This window comes from Lepus europaeus, chromosome 9 (genome assembly GCF_033115175.1).
Source record: "Lepus europaeus isolate LE1 chromosome 9, mLepTim1.pri, whole genome shotgun sequence".
Taxonomy (NCBI): Eukaryota; Metazoa; Chordata; class Mammalia; order Lagomorpha; family Leporidae; genus Lepus; species Lepus europaeus.
Genome location: NC_084835.1, coordinates 77,332,576 through 77,353,666, shown reverse-complemented (window position 1 = coordinate 77,353,666; position 21,091 = coordinate 77,332,576). Strand labels below are relative to the sequence as shown.

Here is a 21,091-nt window from a genome sequence, read left to right as displayed (position 1 = left end):
TCTCATTCCTTCTCTCCCTCTTTCAAATACATTTATTTCAAAAACTTAAAATGAAAAGAGTGAAATTATTTATGTTTGAACTACTTAAAGGAGCATACTGATCATACTCAGTAATTTCTTAATGATGACTCATTTAAACTGATTAGCATAGATGTAGTCCAATATCATACCAAGAACTATGGATAGGGATGGGCGTTTGACGTTGGCTAATATGCTACTTGGGATGTCCATATCTCATATTAAAGTTCCTGGGTTCAAGTCTCAGCTCCGCTAACTTTCTGTTAGCATGTACCCTGGGAGCAGCAGGCAATGGCTCAAGTAATTAGGTCCCTGCCACTTACATGGGAGACCCAGATTGAATTCCTATTTCCAAGCTTTGGCATGGCCCAGGTCTAGCTGTTGGGGCTTTTACAGAGTAAAGCAATTGATGAGAGCTCTTTATTGTCTCCCTTATTTTCAAGTAAATAAATAAATATGCTTTTAAAGAAATCTTTTTTCCTTACAAAAAGAACGGTGGTTATATTATTTTTTCAATTCCATTGTTAAGGTACATAATAAGAATATGAATTCTGATTGCTTCATTGATTTTATACATAGTGTTTTATTTTTTGCACTTTCAAACAAGTATAATTTTTATGGACTGTTTTTCCTTAAAGATACAATGTAAAATTTAAATACTCCTCCTAAAATATTTTAAAGTAATTTGTATATGGAACATGAGATAATCAATTTTCTTAAATCAAAGAAAAGTCCTATAAAAACACAATTAAAAGTTCTACAAAGTACACAATGTAAACCTTGTAGTACTTCCTAACTAATAAATTTCATTATAAATTTGCTTATTTCCTGGACATGCAAAGTCATTCTCATGAATAATTTTTGTTTATATAGTTAAAATTAATCAAGCCAACAATCCCTCTTTGATTAAATTAAATGCTTGCTACAAATGAGATGGAAATAATGTAATGCATGAGTAATGTATTTTAACAAAATGTAGAGTATAGACATTATATCTGGGTACCGCTGTTAAAAAACCATGCTGCTGTTTTTTAGTACTTTAAAATTTGCAGGCCATTTTATAATCTATTGAGTACTGTGGTGTTTTAAAAGCTTAAAACTAATTATATTAGTTTTTTCCAGGATCTTATGGAATTAATAGTGTTTTATTTAATTTACAGAATTAAAAAAAGCATTATTAAAGTAACTTTTCTAAATTATTTAAGGAATAGGTAGAAACCAGAATCTAAGACAAGAATTTGCACTCCAAGTTTTAGTTCCGTCTAGTAGCTTTATCTTGCTGCTATGCTGTACTTATTCTGCACACATCTTACCAAGGTTCACAACATTATTGGTATCATATGATTTTCTAGCTATGGATGTGCAAACAGTAAATGACAAAAACCTAGAATTTCAAACTAAATCAGCACTTTGAGTGGCTGAGTCTTCTGCTTTCCTGGAAGCAACAAGATGTGAGGTAGTTGAGTTGTCTGGAGATAGTTGAAGCTAGTCTGGTGATGGTGGTGGGAAAGGAATAGAGTAATGAGTAAAGATATGAGCTCACTGAGTATGCAGAATTAGCAGTATTTGTCAACACACTGGATATGTTTCATAAGGAGAAAGATTTGGTGATTATTTTCCACAACTGTTAAGCTGAGATCAAAGAAATAAGTTGTTCAATAAAACCTAATAGGAGCTCATCCTGGGTAAGATGAGAAAGAATCATAGTTCCATAAAATAAATGTTACTGCTATTCTTGGTAAATCACTTTGCTAAGACTTACTTGAGGTGTTTCTACTTGCCCCATCCCTTTCTCCCACCACACACAGCTCTGTTGCTAGATTTCCTGCAAAGTCAATAATACTTGTTATAATAAGCATTGATAAGGAAATCAGCATCTTTAAATTCACATTTTAGTGCTTCTGCTAATTAGTTTTGTGATCTTTGTCAAATTCGTTTGACTAACTAGTCGATTTTCTTATTGAAACAATGAGGAAAGAGCAATAGATCTTTCCTTGGATGTTAAATTTGTGGGTATTTTACCCTGGAAACATTGGAAACTGTTACTATGGGAAAGAGGGGTGCTCTCCTGAGTTACAGAAGGAATGATCCGGTGGTTAAGAAGAAACAGAATTCAGATGCAGTAGAGCTGTCCACATCTGGCAAAGGTAAACTTCTTTCTGGCCTTGCCATTAGTGACCCAAAGGCCTCCACAGCTTCCACAACACTCTTGCCCTCTTTCACTCTGCCAAAGATCAAATGCTAGCCATCCAACCATTCAGTCTTGGCAGTGAAAATGAAAAACTGGGAACCATTTGTGTTGGGTCCAACACTTGCCATGCAAAAGATGCTAGGACCTGAGTTCTATAGGATGAATTCTCATCATCAAATTTTTCTCCATAGGTAGACTTATCACTACTGTGCACATAAACCCTGGAATAATCCTGTAAAACAAAGAACCCTTGTAATAAAATTCTCTCTCTCCAGTACTCAGACCACAGAGGTTTTCTGCTGTGCTGGAAACTTAGTTTGAGAAGAGCTCAAAGGAGGTAGAGCCCAAAAGCCTGCCATGGATGGCGATGTTGAACAACATGGTGGGTTGACCATAACAGATGAATGAAAAGTGCAAAAAACTGACAAAAATCTAAGGCACAGAAAAAAGGATCCTACAAAAAAGTCTGAACATTGAAAGTAAGAGTTCAATTTAAAAATGCCTATGTTACATAATATTTCCCAAAGACAGCCATGAAGATATTTAAATGTAGAAAGAGTGGAAATCACTATGTACTAGTATATGACTAATAGCTTTGCTCTATTCATCGCCTATTCAGTCAGTGGTTCTCTATCTGTCTTGTAAACACTTAACATCTTCAGTTCAGGGCAATGGTGTTTAAAGGGAAATTGAGGGCCCAGTGTTGTGAAGCAGCAGGTTAAGCAGCTTTCTGCAACACCAGCATCTCATGTCAACACCAGTTTGAGTCCCAGCTGCTCACTTCCAATCCAGCTCCCTGCTAGTGTGCCTTGGAAGGCAGTGGAAGCACTTGGGTGTAAATCTATGGGAAACCCAATGGAGTTTGGGGCTCCTGGCTTGAGCCTGGCCCAGCTCAAACTATAGTGCCATTTGGGGAGTAAGTCAGTGAACACATGTTTTCCCTCTGTGTTTCCTTCTCTCCCAGTCACTCTACATTTCAAATAAATAAAATAAATGTTTTTAAAAAGTGAGCAGGTTATAGACCATGCTATAGAATGAATGGCTGTGCCCCCCCAAAATTCAAATATTGAAACCCTAATCACTGTGGTATTTGGATTTAGGGCCTCTTGGATGTGATAGGGTTGAGATGAGATCATGAGAGTAGGGCCCCATGATGGGATTAGTGCCCATAAAAAGAGATTAGGGGATCCGAGTAGTCTGTCTCTATCATGTGAATGTAAAACAAGAAAGCAGCCAGCTGTTACCCAGGAAGAGGGCCCTCACCTGACCATGCTGGCACCCTAATTTGCACCTTCAGAACTGAGGAAATAAATGTTTATTGTTTAAGCTATCTAGTCTATGATATTCTGTTAAAGAAGCCTGAAGTGACTGTAATTTTTAAACTTTAGGTCAGATTTTTAAATAGTATCTATACTTTTCTATAACTCTGAGTCAAGGATGAAAATCACCATGTGTTTTGTTATGTTTAAAGATGTGAATTCCAAGTCCCCTCAATCTTTTACAGTGAAATGCTTAAACAGAGAAAGAATTCTGTAATCACACAGATCATAGTTATATTTCATTCTTGGCTTCAGAAATTAATAACTATTTAAGCTATCTGTATTTTAGCTTTGTCATCTGAAATCTGTTCTGAGCTAAAGTCAGGTTGTCCATACTGTTGCCCAAATATTTCTTTATAACTCCCCTCAACATGAGCATGCCTATCTTACAGTACCCAGCACTGTATTTAAGAATAAAACACCATTATCTCCCAAAACAGTTCTTGTAAGCACTGAATTGATCTGAAAAATTTAGGGAAAAAAGAAAACAAATGATCCAAAATATTTTCTCTTGCTCTCAGACATATAATTTATAAAATCAGCTATTGCTGTATTTCAATGTGACAGGTATAGCAACCTCAACTATGCAAATGCTAAAATAATCTTAAAACAATTATTTTAAATGAAATTAGTCAAGGGAACATGCTTCAAATGTATATATATATGTATATATATATATAAACATCTACATTTAAATATATAGGTATATTTAAAAAGACATTTCAAAAGATTTGTGTAAAACTAACATTAGAATGTAAGTTTAAGGGCCAATTTCAGCTTCAGTCTAACCCAACAAAAGCAGACATTTGGAGAACAAACTCATCTATAGGAGAACTCTCTCTCTCTGTATCTGTCTTTCTCCTTATCTTTCAAATGAAAATGTAAGTAGAAGTTTGAACAAATTTTAAAAGATCTATGGAAAGAATAGATAGTATTCCTTACATAAAGCTTACTATTCATTATAGCTAGCATAAAAGTAAAATCAAAGAATCCTCTGATTTTTCTGAAGAACTTTCAGAAAAATTCTAACTTCTTTTTTATAGAGTATTAATTTTTTTGGAATTCATGTATATGCACATTTTTGTATATGTGTACAACATAAATATACACTCATGTATGTGCATATATACATATATGTATGTATATATACACACACACACACACACACATATATATAGACATGTACTTATTTGTGTGGAAAAGAACAGAATGCCTGCTATATACATAAATGACCATGATATAACTTCCTTTCTGCTCTTACTTCTTGGTTATTACTTTCATGAATGCAGAAGGAGCAAGGCAATCCATTTGAGAGCTACAAATTCTTGTCTAAAGCATCTAAGTGTACAAGCAGCAGCATCCTCCAAGATGATGTTTCACACTCAGAGTTGAATTATAGTTTTCTTCTCTCTTTTCTAAAGATTTATTTATGTATTTGAAAGAGTTAGAGAGAGAGTGGGAAAGACAGAAACAGAGAGAGACACACACAGACAGAGATTTTCCATCAGCTGGTTCACTCCCCAAATAGCCACAAGGGCCAGAGCTGAGTCAGGCTGAAGTCAACAGCTTCATCAGGGTCTCCCATATGGATGGAAGGGGCCCAAATGCTTCAGCCATCCTCCATTGTTTTTCTCAGAAGGCCATCAGCAGGGAGTCTGGACATAAACCAGCACCCATATGGGATGCCTTGTCCCAGGCAACAACTTTTTTTTTTTTTTTTTTTGGACAGGTAGAGTTACAGACAGTGAGAGAGAGAGAGAGAGAGAGAGAGAGAAGGGTCTTCCTTCCATTGGTTCACACCCCAAATGGCTGCTACAGCCAGAGCTATGCCGATCCGAATCCAGGAGCCAGGTGCTTCTTCCTGGTCTCCCATGCGGGTGCAGGAGCCCAAGTACTTGGGCTAACCTCCCCTACTCTCCCCGGCCACAGAAAAGAGCTGGACTGGAAGAGGAGCAACCTGGACTAGAACCTGGAGCCCATATGAGATGCCGGCGCCGCAGGCTGAGGATTAACCAAGTGAGTCATGGCGCTGGCACCGCAGGTGACAATTTAACCTCTCATGCCACAACACCATCCCTGAATCATAGTTTTCTAATGTATATGCTTTGATAACTTTGTCAGGTACAGTTCTGAGCAAGATTTCTGATAGAAAAATGTCTAATAAACTCATGTTTAATGTTGGTATTCAGTTTTACTCAATGTTTTACTCCATTTTTTAAAATTGTTATCTATCTATTTCTTAATTTTTTTTTTATTTTTTGAGAGGCAGAGGAATAGAGGGATAGGCAGGCAGGCAGATGGAATCCATATATACTGTTTCAATTCTCAAATGACCAAATAGCTGGGGCTAAGCTAGGCCTATGCCAGAAGCTGTGAACTCAATCCAGGACCCTGACATAGATATCAGGGTCCCAGCTACCTGAACCATCATCACCCAATGCTTTCTAGAGTTCATATTACAAGAAAACTGGAATTGGGATCAGAGCCAGAACACGAAACTGGACACTCTGTTATGGGATGCAAGCATCCCAACTGGCATCTCACCTGCTATGAAAAATGCCTGCCCCACTGCTGTAACTTTGTTCAACAAAAGAGGAACATTCCTAGAACCAAAGAACATTATGCAATTTATGTCATATGCTAACATAAATAAGTATATTCAGAAAAACTGGAACTCCAGTGTTTCTTCATTTTGGAGAATTCCTCCACTATTAAATCATGTGTCCCATTTTAAAGAATGTTCCCACATATGATCTGTATTATTTGTATGTCCTATCTATAATCTATTAGAAATATTAATGTTGTTTAAGGATTAATGAAGTGTGATCCCTCTCACACTCTAACCCAGTAGTGTGCAGTTTTGGCTGCATATCAAATTTTCCTGGAGAACATTTAAAATCCCAAGGCAGACAGAAGCCATGTCCCATACGAATTATATCAGAATAGGTGGGGCCTATTTTTAAATCACCCTTAGTGATTCCCAAGACTGAGAAGCATTAGCTAATGTGACTTCACTCTGCTCACTTCCTAATCCCAACACTGCCTTCGTGAAGCAATTACTTCCATTTCCTGCCTTGATCAAGAAGAAAGAAGCAATAAGTCAATTGACAGGTAGTAGAGGTAATAGTACTTGGAAAGGTATTATCTTTGCTAAAATCAGCTGTAGATTATAGCGACTGACTTAGCTACTGATACAGTTAGGACTCTGGATAAACTGGATATTTTTCATATTTTATAGAGCACCAAATGTATCTGTTAATGAAAAATTTCAAAAATAATGCTCTATAATTTTATTTATTAATAATTCACATAATATATATAGTATACGCATGTATGTGCATTGTGTATTAACTTTGTACACTAAGTCTTTTTATTGTGGGCTAATCCCAGGAGGCTCACATGCTGTTGGCATGGGTGGGGTGACCATGCTCTTTGCAGGAAGTATCGGAGACAAGTTTCTGTGAACATATCTGCCTTATTAACGACCACACACACCTTTTAAAGGGCAGGCAGAAGGGGTGTAACTAATTCAGGGTAACACTAATTCTATAGGATAGAACCAATATTGGCACCACTATGCTTCTCCAGTCAGCTTGAAGATCACGTAGCTAGGAAAGCTTTCTAGGTGGTCCTAATAGCCTGGGCCACACGTGGAAGCTGTACCTGATTGACAATTACAGGGCTCTTTAACAGGGTATTGGGGTGGGAAAAATTGTCTGGGGCTCCCTCTGCCTGCCAGCAGTCAGGTTGTGGGGTCCCTCCCTTCCCAGGAGGCACGGTGTGTTATGCCCTCTCAACCTCCTGCCTGGGCAGGGCAGGCAGACTCCCCACCAGGTACAGTATCACCCACATTGTATCTACATTTATATTCTAGTTTTATCTAAGATACTAGAAAGTCTGAAAAGCAGCCTCTGGGCTGATTAGTTGTTGAGCATCACTGTTGTTTTTTTTGTTTTGTTTTGTTTTGTTTTGTTTTGTGTTTTTAAGATTTATTTCTTTATTTGACTGTTGAGGAACAGCTTACTATTTTATTCTTTTTAGTATTTTTTTTCTATGTAACACCATTGATTGAACTCCTTAACTAACACAGAATTATTCTTAGGTGTTTAAACCCAACTTAAAATTGATCCCTGTTAAAAAATAAGAGTGGGAATAAGAGAGGGAGGAGATGTACAGTTCGGCACACGCTCCCTCAAACTTGCTCCTAAGGGTAAATCTAAAAACTTGCCATGGGAATCCAAACCCCATTAAGTTGGCAGGTACCAATGCCACCTTACTAGTTAAAGTAATCAGTTTAAGTTCATAACTGATCATAATGATAGGATTAAGTGTCAAAGGGATTACATAAGTAAAACCAAGTGTCTACTAATAATAATTGCTAGAATTAAAAAGGATAAAACGATGCAACATGGGAAATGGGATACACAGCAGACTCATAGAATGACAAATGCCCTAAACAGAACCCTGGCCTCAGAATCAAGCCCTTAAAGCATTCACATCTGGTTAAAAAGCCTATGAGAGTATCTCAGGCAAGGAAAGCCAAGACACTGTGGCAAAAATGACCTAAATGAAAGATCTCTGTAAGATGTCGGTGGAAAGAAGGGGCCATCAAAGAAGGAGGTACCTTCCTCTGAAGGGAGGAGAGAACTTGCACTTTGATTATGGCCTTGTCTAAATAAGGTCGGAGTTTGTGAACTCAAGAGGCTTCCATAGCCTTGGCAACTCATGACAAGAGCCTTGGGTGATTACTGACATCATAAATAAGAGTGTCAATTGTTAAATCAACAACAGGAGTCACTGTGCACTTGCTCCCCATGTAGGACCTCTGTCCTTAATGTGTTGTACTATAAGAATTAACAGTAAAACTAATCTTCCAACAGTACTTTATACTTTGTGTGTCTGTGTGAGTGCAAACTATTGAAATCTTTACTTAGTATAGAGTTGATCTTGTATATATAAAAATAATTAAAAATGAATCTTAATGAAGAATGGTATGGGAGAGGGAGTAGGAGATGGGATGGTTTGTGGGTGGGAGGGTGGTTATGGGGCGAAGAACTGCTCTAATCCCAAAGCTATGCTTTTGAAATGTATATTTATTAACTAAAAGTTAATTCTATTAAAAAAAGAAGAAGAAGAAGAAGAAGAAAAGCAGAGTTAGAGAGAGGTAGAAGCAGAGAGAGAGAGAGGAAGAGCACGATATCTTTCATCTGCTGGTTCACTCCCCAAATGTCCGCAATGGCAGGAGCTGGGCCGATCCAAAGCCAGGAGCAAGGAACCAGGAGCTTCTTCCAGGTCTCCCACGCAGGTGCAGGGCCCAAGGACGTGGACCATTCTCTGCTGTTTTCCCAGGCCATAGCAGAGAGCTGGATCAGAAGTAGAGCAGCTAGAACTCAAACAGGCCCCATATGGGATGCCAGCACCACAGGCGGGCTTTACCAGCTATGCCACAGTGCTGGCCTGAGCATCACTTTCAACCTTAGCTTCTTAACCTCAGAGTTACTCAGTACAGAAACAAATTTTAACAGTCACACCAAAGTTTTGGAGGAAAGCATTAATGAAAAATAAATAAATAAATAAGGGAGTAACTTGAAACATGTAATGAGAAAAGAGATCAAAAGCTAGATATAGGGGCCCTTGCTGTGCCACAGTGGGTTAACGCCCTGGCCTGAAGCACCAGCATCCCATATGGGCTCCGGTTTGAGTCCTGGTTGCTCCTCTTCCGATCCTCCTCTCTACTGTGGCCTGGGAAAGCAGTAGAAGATGGCCCAAATCCTTGGGCCCCTGCACCCGCATGGTAGACCTGGAAGAAGCTCCTGGCTTCGGATCGGCACAGCTCTAGCCATTGCAGCCATCTGGGGAGTGAACCATCAGATGGAAGACCTCTCTCTCTCTGCCTCTGCTCTCTCTGTGTAACTCTGACTTTCAAATATGTAAATAAATCTTAAAAAAAAAGCTAGATATAAGTTTCTTTGTGTAAGTTGTCACTCCCACCTCTGTCCTGAGATGACAGTTTTCTAAGAAAACGGACCAGGTTAGTGATGTGGTGCAGCAGTTTAAGCTAAAGTCTGTGGGGCTGGCATTCCATATGGATGCTGGGTTGAATCCCCACTGTTCCACTTCCAGTCCAGCTCCCTGCTAATATGCCTGGAAAAATAGCTGAGGATGGCTCAAGTCCTTGGGCAACTGCACCCACATGGAAGACACGGAAGAAGCTCCTGGCTCCACAGCCTTTTGGGATTGAACCCATGGATGGAAGATCTCTCTCTCTCTCACTCTCTCTCTCTCTCTCACTCTACCTTTCAAATATATAATATCTTTTAGGAAAAAATGAAAGAAAAAGAAGAAAAAAAGAGGGAGACAGGAAGGAAGGAAGGAAGGAAGGAAGGAAGGAAGGAAGGAAGGAAGGAAGGAGGGAAGGAAGGAAGGGAGAAAGGGAGGGAGGGAGGGAGGAAAGAAGGAAGGGGACATTTGTTTTGTTATTGTGTAAAATTGAGTCTCAAGGAAGATCTCAGAGAGCCTCTTCTCTAGTCTGTATTCAAGCTTACATGATGGTCTCTGGTCTCCTTACCACAAGCCCTTTTCTTTACTTCATTTTTGGACTTTGACAGTGGTCATTACTTGTCTATAAGAAGTATCCCCACGTGTCTGTAACACAAGCTACAAAGAGATGTGAAGTGACTAACAAGACATTTGTCCAAACTTTCTCCCTGTGTGCTCTTATTTCTCTGTAGCCATGTAGTGAAAACACTGCTGCCTAGCATAGGAATTCTGTGCTTGAATATAATCAGATTCCCCTTTCCATGAGAAGAGAATAAGCTTAAACTTCTCAATATTTTTTGAATGTGCTACTATTATTAAATGTTTACTTTAATAGAATGTATCAGTCATGAGGGAGAAGAAAGAGAGGAAAATAACTCAAATGGTTAAGCTGCGTTGTTGTTTAGCACAAACAACAAAAACAGGAACCATTCAAATTTCCTTTTGCCAATTGGCAATTGATTATGAAATCTTGTTTTTTAACATAGTTTCTAGCTTCAATCTATTTCAGCTCAACAAATACGCAGTGTGCTAAAAGCTTAAGTATTAATAATAATTCTATTTTGAAAAAAGAAAAACATGCCCTGGGAATGCTTCCAGTATAGCAATGCATAAACCACTTCTTGGTGCAATGGAAAACTAAAGACGATTTAACTGCAGTGAAATGTAAAGACAAGTACTATTAAATGAATTGTTGACAAGAATTAGTGAATTTGAACATTCTAAGCTTCTGAATTCTCAAGGAAATACTGAACATGTAGCATTGTGGTACATTATTTTTCACAAGACCCAAATCCCTCATTTAACAGAATAGAGAAATCTTTTTCCATAAAAGTTCAATATACTTTATAAGTTAGCTGCCAGACAACTGCAGGATTGTGATAAGGAAGCCTGAGTTCTTTCTGTAAGCACATCACTTATTAATTTTCTACCAAGGAAAGCAAAGTGTGTCTTTCCTTACTTATTACATGATGATCCAAGACCAAATACTACCTTCCTTACTGACAAATCAATAGGCAATTAGTTGAGAGTGGGATCACCAAATGAAGGGGCTACTTAGTGTCTTGACAATTTAATCAAAGAGAAAACCCCAGCTTTTTACTAATATTTTCTTGTCAGTCCCTCACTAAAAAGCAGCATTTGCAGTCTGATTAAATTTTGGGTGTTGAGGTATATGGGTTTTGGAGAATTAAATTAACTCATGACCTACCAAAATGGGCCTTACTCTCTTTTGCTTTAGGGAAAGAAAAGTATACTATATTAAAAAAAAAAAAACAAAACAAAACAAAAACAAAAACAAAACAAAACAAAACAAAAAAAACCTGAAAGCGTAAGTGTAGAATACGGGAATAGTTCTGGCTGTCAGTCAATTGTTGAGTAAGTCTCTGGTCATATGCTCAGTTTACATTATCTAATATTTTGTGAAAAACAAGGAGAAAGATTGGAGAGTAGTTAATCTTGATGGAACAGATTCTAGTTCTGAAGGAAAATTCATCATAATTGAAGAGAATGTGGATCAAGGAGTAGTCATAGTTATAGCAGTTTAAAATTGTCTTTAAATTGACTTCATAGGGCTCATGCAGAAAAAGCTAAAGCAGAACATTGTATGAAGTATGAAACTGAATTTATTCCTACTCTCATAACCTTACTCCCCTCAGCAATATACTTATACAAAATATTGGTTAAGATTTACACATAAAGTGAACATAAAAGTAAATAAATAGACGAGGAGATTTGATGCCAGAAATAGATGGGCATAACTGCATTACATCACAAGAGGAGGGGTTTCATAGGCATATGGGGGTCTGCAATACATCAGAATTTGAGGAAATAACTTCTACTCCCAACATCCTCTCTTTTGCCAGGAGAGATGGCAGATAACGAAAGTTCTTCAAAATATTCATGCAAATTGGAATTAAAACATATACAAATATACAAAGTAATTTAAATTACACATAATGTCTTCCATGAACTTTTTGAAGTTCCCTCATGTAGCTGTCCTGAGAAGGGTTAAAATTATCCCAGCTCAAACTATATAGCTCAAGCAGAAAAAACCCATTTAACATTTGCAACACATGTTAAAAAATCGGTGGCAAAATGTACCGGTATTGTTCGATCTAAAATAATTATTTGTGGGGCCAGCGCCATGGCTCATTGGTTAATCCTCCACCTGCAGCACTGGCATCCCCTGTAGGTACCGGGTTCTAGTCCTGGTTGTTTCCCTTCCAGTCCAGCTCTCTGCTGTGGCCCGGGAAGACAGTGAAGGATGGCCCAAGTGCTTGGGCCCCTGTACCCGCATGGGAGACCAGGAAGAAGCACCTGGCTTCTGCCTTCGGATCGGTGTAGCTCCGGCCGTAGCAGCCATTTGGAGGGTGACCCAACATAAGGATGACCTTTCTCTGTCTCTCCCTCTCTCTCACTGTGTAACTCTACCTGTCAAATAAAAAAAAAATATTTGCAATGATGTGAAATTCTAATGGTCTCTCTTCTGTTCAAGACCGGAAATATAATAGAGAAGAAAGACTCTTACCTGTTTCATGAAACTACTGTCTCTGTGCATATGATTCTAAAGAATCAAATCTGGGGTACCTCTCCTATGAAAATTTGTTCCCAACAGTTGCAAACTAGTAGAGAAAAGAGGTCCACATTTTGGTTATTTCTAAAAATGTCATCACTGTCCTGAGGAGCTTTCTTGTCTGGACATTATCCCCTAACTTAACCGGCAGTCTCAATGGGCACACATGGTGCCATTTCAGCTACAATGACATGTCCTCTGCACTCAATACTTGATGAGTCTGAACTTCTTCATGCTGTCAAGTAGGCTACAGCAGGAACTGTCACCCAGGCAGTGAAACTGTTTTTGAGCAACTATCACAGAGGCCCATTATTCATCTAGTGACAGAGACTTGCGATGAATGTTTCTGAAATGACATTTCAGATGACAGGGGATGAAAATCCCCAAGTCAGAGACTGTAGTTCTTGGGTCTCCAGAGCAGCATTGATGTCAGTTAAACTGGATATGTGCAAAGACATTGCAACATGGGCAGCCCACAAATCAATTTATTATCACAGGCCATGAAACTCACTTGTGGCAAAATCAATACAGAATTTCAGGCTCCTTGATAAAGAATCCAAGACTATCTTACTTATTCTTTTACTTTGTAAATGTTACCTTTAAGTTCAATGGAAAAATGTGGGTGTCAGACTTTTTAAAATTTATGCAGTAAAAGTAATAACCTAACATTAGATGAGAAATCCATGATGTTTCCTGTGCATAGGAGCTTCAACAAAGCAACCTCATACTTGAATAGAGAGATAAAGATAGGTATTAATGACAAATGTGATTGATTGAAAATCACATGGATCCAAAATGGATAGGTTCTTTAAAGTAATATTTACATAAAAATGAAAATGTTGTGCTACTGTTTTATACCCATAAATTTCAAATATTTTAACCACCGCAAAATAGTTATAAAGCCCAAGGAAAACATATGATGGCGAGCACCAATTTCTGAGAGGAGGCTGGCATCATAATAATTAGTTTAAATAATAATAAAACTAGCAATAACTATTATGGGTCAACACTTATTTTGCCTACACAGTGCTAAATGTATATAAATATATAAAATGTATTTTTATATAACATACTGTGTATAAAAATATTTATCATATATATAAATCTTCATAATAACCAATGAGGTAGATACTGTTAATATCATTTTCAGAAGTAATTATGTAACAGATTTAAGTAACAGCACAAAAATGCAAAGTTAATAAGTAGTTGAGCTAAAACAGGAACCAAGGCAATCTAACACCGGAGCATGTGTTTATAGACAATATGGAATACTCAGGAAATTTGAGCCCTCCCAAGTCAACTATAAGATTTTGTATCTGAGCTCAAGAATTTTCCAGACATTGCCTAGAAAATGGCCAGACCCTCTTCTGATGACACCTGATACCACTTTCAAAAATGCTGCTGTAGCCATAATCATACTATATGTTAGCTTTGGAGCTCCCTAAAATTGCTCAAATGGCAATGAAGTTCACAATAGTGTTATTTAAAATAAAACATTTGTTTCTAGGACAAACACTATCACCAATTTAGCAAATTCCAGAGACAGAGACATTCCAAACAATTAGCATATAAGCCTTACTAACGTATATTTTGCAAGAAGTATATCCCGGTGGAAATTAGCTAAAACAAAAAGAAGATACCAATTTGCCTTCTTTTTTAACCTTGACAATTACACACACACACACACACACACACTCCAGCACTCCAGAAGCTAAATTCTAGGGTTGATTTGGCAGTGCTACACAAATTCCATTCCTCAAATTAATTTAATATTGATTTACTATTATGTTACTGCCTCTTTCGCTTTGAAACTTATGATGTAATTGCACTAGTTTGCTAAATTAAAAGCAGTTTTCACAGAGGCAGTGTTAGGAAACAGATGGATTCCTATTCCTGTTATCAGAAAGCACTTCCAATTTATTCTGGCATTCTGTAGAATGAATGGAGAACCAATATGAAAGTTGGAAAACCAAATCAACACACCTTCATGAGACCTCAACCTAGACCATGGTCAGCAAATTACCACAGAGCCAGAGAGCATATTGTCTTTGCCATCCTAAAAAGTGTACTAGGAGTATCAGAATAGTAGTATATCAAGAACTAACTGTACATATCGCTATATTCAAAGGTCTAGCTGTGTACTTAATAATATTGCTCCAAATTTCATAGAAATTCAAGCATTGTACATTAGTCTATTACCAAACAAATAATGTTTTAAATTTAGCTTCCTAGTCATAAATGGAGATTTAAAAAAACAAAAAGGATGCTAAGCTGAAATCAATTTCTGTATCATGTTTATAACTGCAAAGTTGAAACTGAGTTTAACTCAAACTCCTAAAGTCAAGAACATATTTACTCTGAGAAAAGCTATAGGAAGGGGCCAGTGCTGTGGCATAGTGGGCAAAGCCTCCGCCTGCAGCGCTAGCAAACCATATGGGCACTGGTTCATATCCTGGTTGCTCCTCTTTTGACCCAGCTCTGTGCTATGGCCTGAGAAAGTAGTTGAAGATGGCCTAAGTCCTTGGGCCCCCACACTCACATGGGAGACCCCGGAATAAGCTGCAGGCTCCTGGCTTCTGATCTGCGGAGCTCTGGCCATTGCAGCAATTTGGGGAGTTAACCAGCGGATGGAAAACTTTCTCTCTATCTCTCCTTCTTTCTGTCTGTAAATCTACCTGTCAAATAAATAAGAAAAGCTTTTAAAAAAAGTTATAGGTTTAGAAAACTGTATAAACTTGTTGCCATTTATGTTCCCAACTATTTAAGACAAGAACTAGTAATGCGCTTATTTTATTTTGTTTTGTTTTAGGTAAAAGGGCAAAGTACACGCATAGGGTAAATTCACTAGGATACACTTTCTTTCAATATGGGCATGAGCAACAAGATTATGAAAAATGAAGTAAAACATCTCTCATTGTGAAGGGATCTCAATTTATTATTAAAAGCCTAAATCAGACACATATTATAATATATATTCAATCTACAGTACCCACTTTTATATCGTATATTATAGAAATAACTGGGTAAAAGAAAAAGTACCATCACCTCATCCACTATTATTTTTAAGATTTATTTATTTATTTACTTGGAAGTCAGAGTTACACAAAGAGAGAAGGAGAGGCAGAGAGAGAGGGAGTCTTCCATCCTCTGGTTCACTTCCCATTTGGCCGCAACAGCCGGAGCTGTGCTGATCTGAAGCCAGGAGACTGGAGCTTCTTCCGGGTCTCCCATGCAGGGGCAGGGGCCCAAGGACATGGGCCATCTTGTACTGCTTTCTCAAGCCATAGCAGAGAGCTGGACTGGAAGTGGAGCAGCCAGGACTCAAACCGGAGCCCATATGGGATGCCGGCACTGCAGGGCAGCTTTACCTGATATGCCACAGCGCCGACCCCCACCTCATCAACTATTAAATGTAAGCACATACACATTGATGTTTATTTGCTTTCCTTTCTCCTTAGGTCCAGTATTCTTGACACCTCATCCCCAGATGCCCCCTGGTAAGGCACCATGATCAGGTGTGCAGGCCTCCTCCTATCTTCTACCCAGTTTGGTTTTCATTCTCTTCAGAGAAAATCTGCTTTAGCTTTTCCCAGAAAGGAAACTCACTTCTTTTGCCCACAGTCGTGGATTATTATTAAAAATTAAACCTGATCCAATGACATACTAACATAATTTCAATGTCCCTATTGCTATGTTCAAAATCAAATTCATTGGCAGGATCTGGGAAGAGAGATTGGGGAGACTGTGTAGGTTAAGGATCCTTGAAATTCTATGTGACCTCAAAATCTGACCACCAGAACCCAAAATTTCAATCATATTACTGACATAAAAATTTACTCCAAAATGATGTACATAACATATTCTTACATAAGCAGGACCTATCCAGAGAAATGCATATGAATTTCTTTAACACATATTTAGGATAAGTCAAAAAACTGTGTGTGAAAATTAGATTGAGATTTTAGCTAATTACAAGCAAAATTAGATTCAAGTATACATTATGTGACAACCAAAAACAACAAAAAATAAAGCCATTGTTCAATCATTTGGTTCATGTGTTTATTTGTTTCATAAAACAAATGGTGCTTAAATACTTATTACATATAGAAAGCTTACTTAGCATTGGGTATACAGTAGGAAATATTAGAGACATACTCATCCTGCCTTCCTGGAGTTTGTAGTTTATCAACAAAGGCAAACGATTAAATAGGTTATTGCAATATTATGTGGTAAGATAAGAAGCTCATGGGTTATGGATGCTCCAGGCTCTAGAAACTTGAGTCAAGCTGGAGAGTGGACTAAGCAAGAGTTATCTTAGGAAGGGAAGGGGGAAAAATGATCTGTGAAGTAGAAGCAGCCACTTACAGACCCAGAAGCTAGGGGGAGTTGGGCAATCAAGAAACTGAAAGTAAAACTCAATTGAATTATGGAGTGTGACCATGAAAGCAGAAAGAACCATAGAGAGAAGAGACCTGGAAAGAATTCGTAAGCAGAGTTCAAAAGTGCTACCTTTATCTGAAGAGTAACAGGAACCTTGTCAAAACTGTTTAAACACAAGTATGAAGTTGTGGGATAACATGATTACCATGTTTTATAAAAGCCATTTTATAAAAGCTTTATGAAGCTGGGATTAGTGTTGTTACACTCAATTAGGAAAAGGATGCCTTGACTATGATCCAAGTATAACAGAGAAACAAAGGTGAGATCCAACCCCTAAAATAAGAAAGAAAAAAAAAATTCCTTTCATTACCTCTGGAGACTTTTCTGTGTCCCAGATTTTGGATGGGAAAAGGAAATTTAAAGCACAAAACAAAAGCAAAACTAACTTATTCCAGGCACAGTACTGGGGTCCAGATTTATTTAAGGATATGCAAGCGAAAATCCTGAACTAATTTATTTTTAAACAGGACCCAGGCTAGTAAAAAGCATGGATTACCCATAAAAACAAAATAAAAGAAAAAAGAAGCAAATTGACTCTGTAATTTAAAAATGCTGTAATAACTGAAAGTTACATACATTTTTTAAATGGAAAACACACAATAAAAATAAATGGAGGCTGCATGCATAGTAATCTGTTGGTTTAGATTTCCAGAAAGTTTATATGAGAAAAATTCTTAAAAAGATGACAAAATATGTAGATTTAAAGTGACCAAAGAGATCATGAATAAATGTTTTCAAAGGGTAAGGTTAGAAACAAGATGGGACAAAGAACCAAAATGAATTTGTAGAAATGAAAAAATATCATTGCAATGACACAGTCATGAAAATGGAACTGAGAAAATTACTCATTATGTAGCACAGAAAAAATAAGAGGGAAAGTATGAAAGATCAGGCAAAAAACAGAAATTAGAGTGAAGAATTGCCACATGGATTCAATATATGGTCCAGAGAGAATTAAAAAAAAAAAATACATACATCAAAGCAACAGAAGAATGAATGAGAAAATTACTGGGAATTTTCCAGAAATGTCAAAAGTCAGAAATATTGGAAAACTACAAATCTCAACAGAATAATACATAAACATATGGTAAAATCCAAGCACATTTTAGGGAAACTACAATGGAAATCTAAAGAGCAACAAAATAAAAACACATATTATCTCCAAAGCAACAATTGCATTGAGAAGAGTCATCCCTAAAGCAACAGATGAAGCCAACTGAATACTTTTGACCCTCCATATCTACAAGTTCTCCATATGTTGATTCAATTAAGTCAACTTTGAACTGAAAATCATTGAAATAAATTTCAAAATTTCCAAAGATGCAAAACTTTAATTTGTGAAGCAACCAAGCGACTTATTGAATGCATGTAAAGTGAACTGAATTGTGGGCAGTGAATTAGGTATTATAAATAATCTAGCAATTTTTAAAAATGTATAAAAGAATGTGTGTAGAGCATTTGCAAATACTGTGTTATTTTATTTTGAGGACTTAAGCATTCATGGATCCTAATATCATCAGCATCTGGAAGAAGACATTCTTCTAGAAAGAATCCCTTCCAGATACTGAGGGACAACTCTGTGGTGTTCATTGTACTTCAGCTGTCATTGTAGAATCCAGAGCTCTATACATTGCCATAAAAACTGAACGCAAAATGTATTTTTGTGCCTTAAAAAATAAACAAGTTTGCTTGCATTTTTCATTCATATAAATTCATTAACGCAGCCACTAAATTTAAATCTGACAAAAGGAAATTAAACACAGTATGACAAGTTCTTACACAAGAAACAAAGGTGAGACTATTATGAAAAGTGGATGAATAAAATTTACAACTGGAAAGCATTAAAAACGTGGATCTAATATGCCAGATGAGAATACCATGCAAAATGAGAGTTTAATCAGAGTTAAAATGCTGAAAGGGCCATGTGTTCTTCACAAGATTGGCTGAAATGGTAAGCTCAGATTTAACCCAATTATGTAGATTAGAAAAATATAACCACTATAGGATGGAAATACATTATATGAGTGTAGCCTTCCAATAAGTAGAAAGGCATACAGAAAACAAATAAACATTAATCAAGGTAAATACAAGAAAGGAAGGGATAAGAAGTAGCAAAGGAAGTTCTCCATAAACAAAAGAAATAATATAATATAGAAGAATTAGTTTAGAATATATCAGTAATCATGAAAAATGAATTCAATGCATAACTTAAAATATAATAATTATGGGGCAGGCATTTGGCACATGGTTAATTCACCACTTGCAACACCCACATTCCATATCCATGTCCCAGAGTTCAAGTCCTGGCTCTGCTTTCAATTCATCAGCAGCAGGTGATAGCTCAAGTGCTTGCATCACTACCACCCCAGTGGAATATCCAGATTCAGTTCCAGGTCCCTGGCTTTGGCCTGGACTAGCCCTGATTGTTGTGGTCTCTCTCTTGCTCTCTCTTTCTGGTTAGGTCTCCCTCACTTTTCCCCAAACTTCTCTCTCTGCCTTTTGAATTAATTAACTAATTAAAGAATTCTCTACTGTCCAAGTAAAAACAATTTTTAACAAGGCAGAAATGATCAGACTGGATTTTTTTGATGACCAGTTTATAAGTGGCTCATTCAGACTTAATAGCACACATTTTTTAATAAGATTTATTTATGTGAAAGTCCGAGTTACAGAGAGTGAAACGTCCATCTGCTGGTTCACTACTCAGATGGCCACAACACACAGGGCTGGGCCAGGCCTGAGCCAGGAGCTTCATGCAGGCCTTCCATGTGGAGCTCTTGGACCATCTTCCTTCAGTTGCTTTCCCCAGGCTATTAGCAGGGAGCTGGATTGGAAGTGGAGCATCTGGGACCAATATGGAACCGGTGCCCATATAGATACCTGCTACGCCACAATGCCGGTGGGTGACAGACAGCACCCCCATGGCTTTTCAGTTTCTTTTCTGCAGACCCCAAACCCCTGTCCATTGAGAAACTTCTCAACCTTCTTCGGTCTTCCTCAACCTCCCTTCAGCTGTTAATCTTCCTCAACCAGCTCACCCTCAGAGGCCTATGCAAACTAGCTCAGCCCTGCCTAACACCCACTCACTCTCACCCCCAGCTGCCTTAACTATATAAACCTCGGTCTGTAAGAGAACACGGTTCTCTATGGTGCATTCTCTACCGACGCAGGTAGGGTCGCTGAATAATCCTGTTCTGGCTGGAGTCTGTGGTCTGCCTCCTCCTTGTGTTGCTCTTCTAACCTTATAACTGGCCTGCATCACAATGTTGAAAGCATAGAGTGAAAATCAGACATACACTAACAAAACAAAACGAAACAAAAACTAGAACAGGAATAGTAATAAAACAAAATAGACCTTCATTGAAAAGAAAAGGTCAAAGAGAAAGTATATCTAGTGTAACCAAAGAAACCAAGCCTAAAAATATAAAATTTCTGAACCTGGATGCTGAAAATGTGGCCCACCAAAACAAATAGAATGAAGGAAGGTGGAAATGTGCTCACAATCCTAATTGTGAGTCCTCATCTTATACAAATTGTCACACAAGTATACAAAATGTGCACGAAATTGTTCAGATTAGCTAAGTTTATTTAGGATGAAAAATAGCCTGTTTTTCCATAAACATAGAAATGGATAAGTAAATGAAGAAATATTTGTAAAACGCAAACTTAGCTTTTGCTAAAAAGGATAAATGAACACACCAATCTAAATGTCAGCATGATCAGTTTCAATCAAAATGTTGAAGAAAAATGCGTTCATTGTGCTATCTCCATAACTTTGGATGGCATAATATACATCATTCATGGATACATATGGAGATGAGGGAGGGAAAAGAAGAATACAGAAGAGCTTCTGAATAGTTGCTATGTCTAAAGAAAGTGAGGGCACTGACAAACCACAACATTCTCACTGAACCTTTTCATTGAATCTCAATTTGAACAAAAGGCATCAATTACCTTCATGTTCAGAAAACCTTACAGTATCAAGGAACTAAAGTTAAAATAAAAAATATT

General features: G+C 37.5%; 1 pseudogene; it reads right to left on the bottom strand.

The window, feature by feature from the left end:
* Positions 1–2,131: 2,131 nt before the first annotated feature.
* The window catches only part of LOC133766336 (peptidyl-prolyl cis-trans isomerase A-like), an 89,642-nt pseudogene continuing 70,682 nt past the window's right edge, over positions 2,132–21,091 (bottom strand).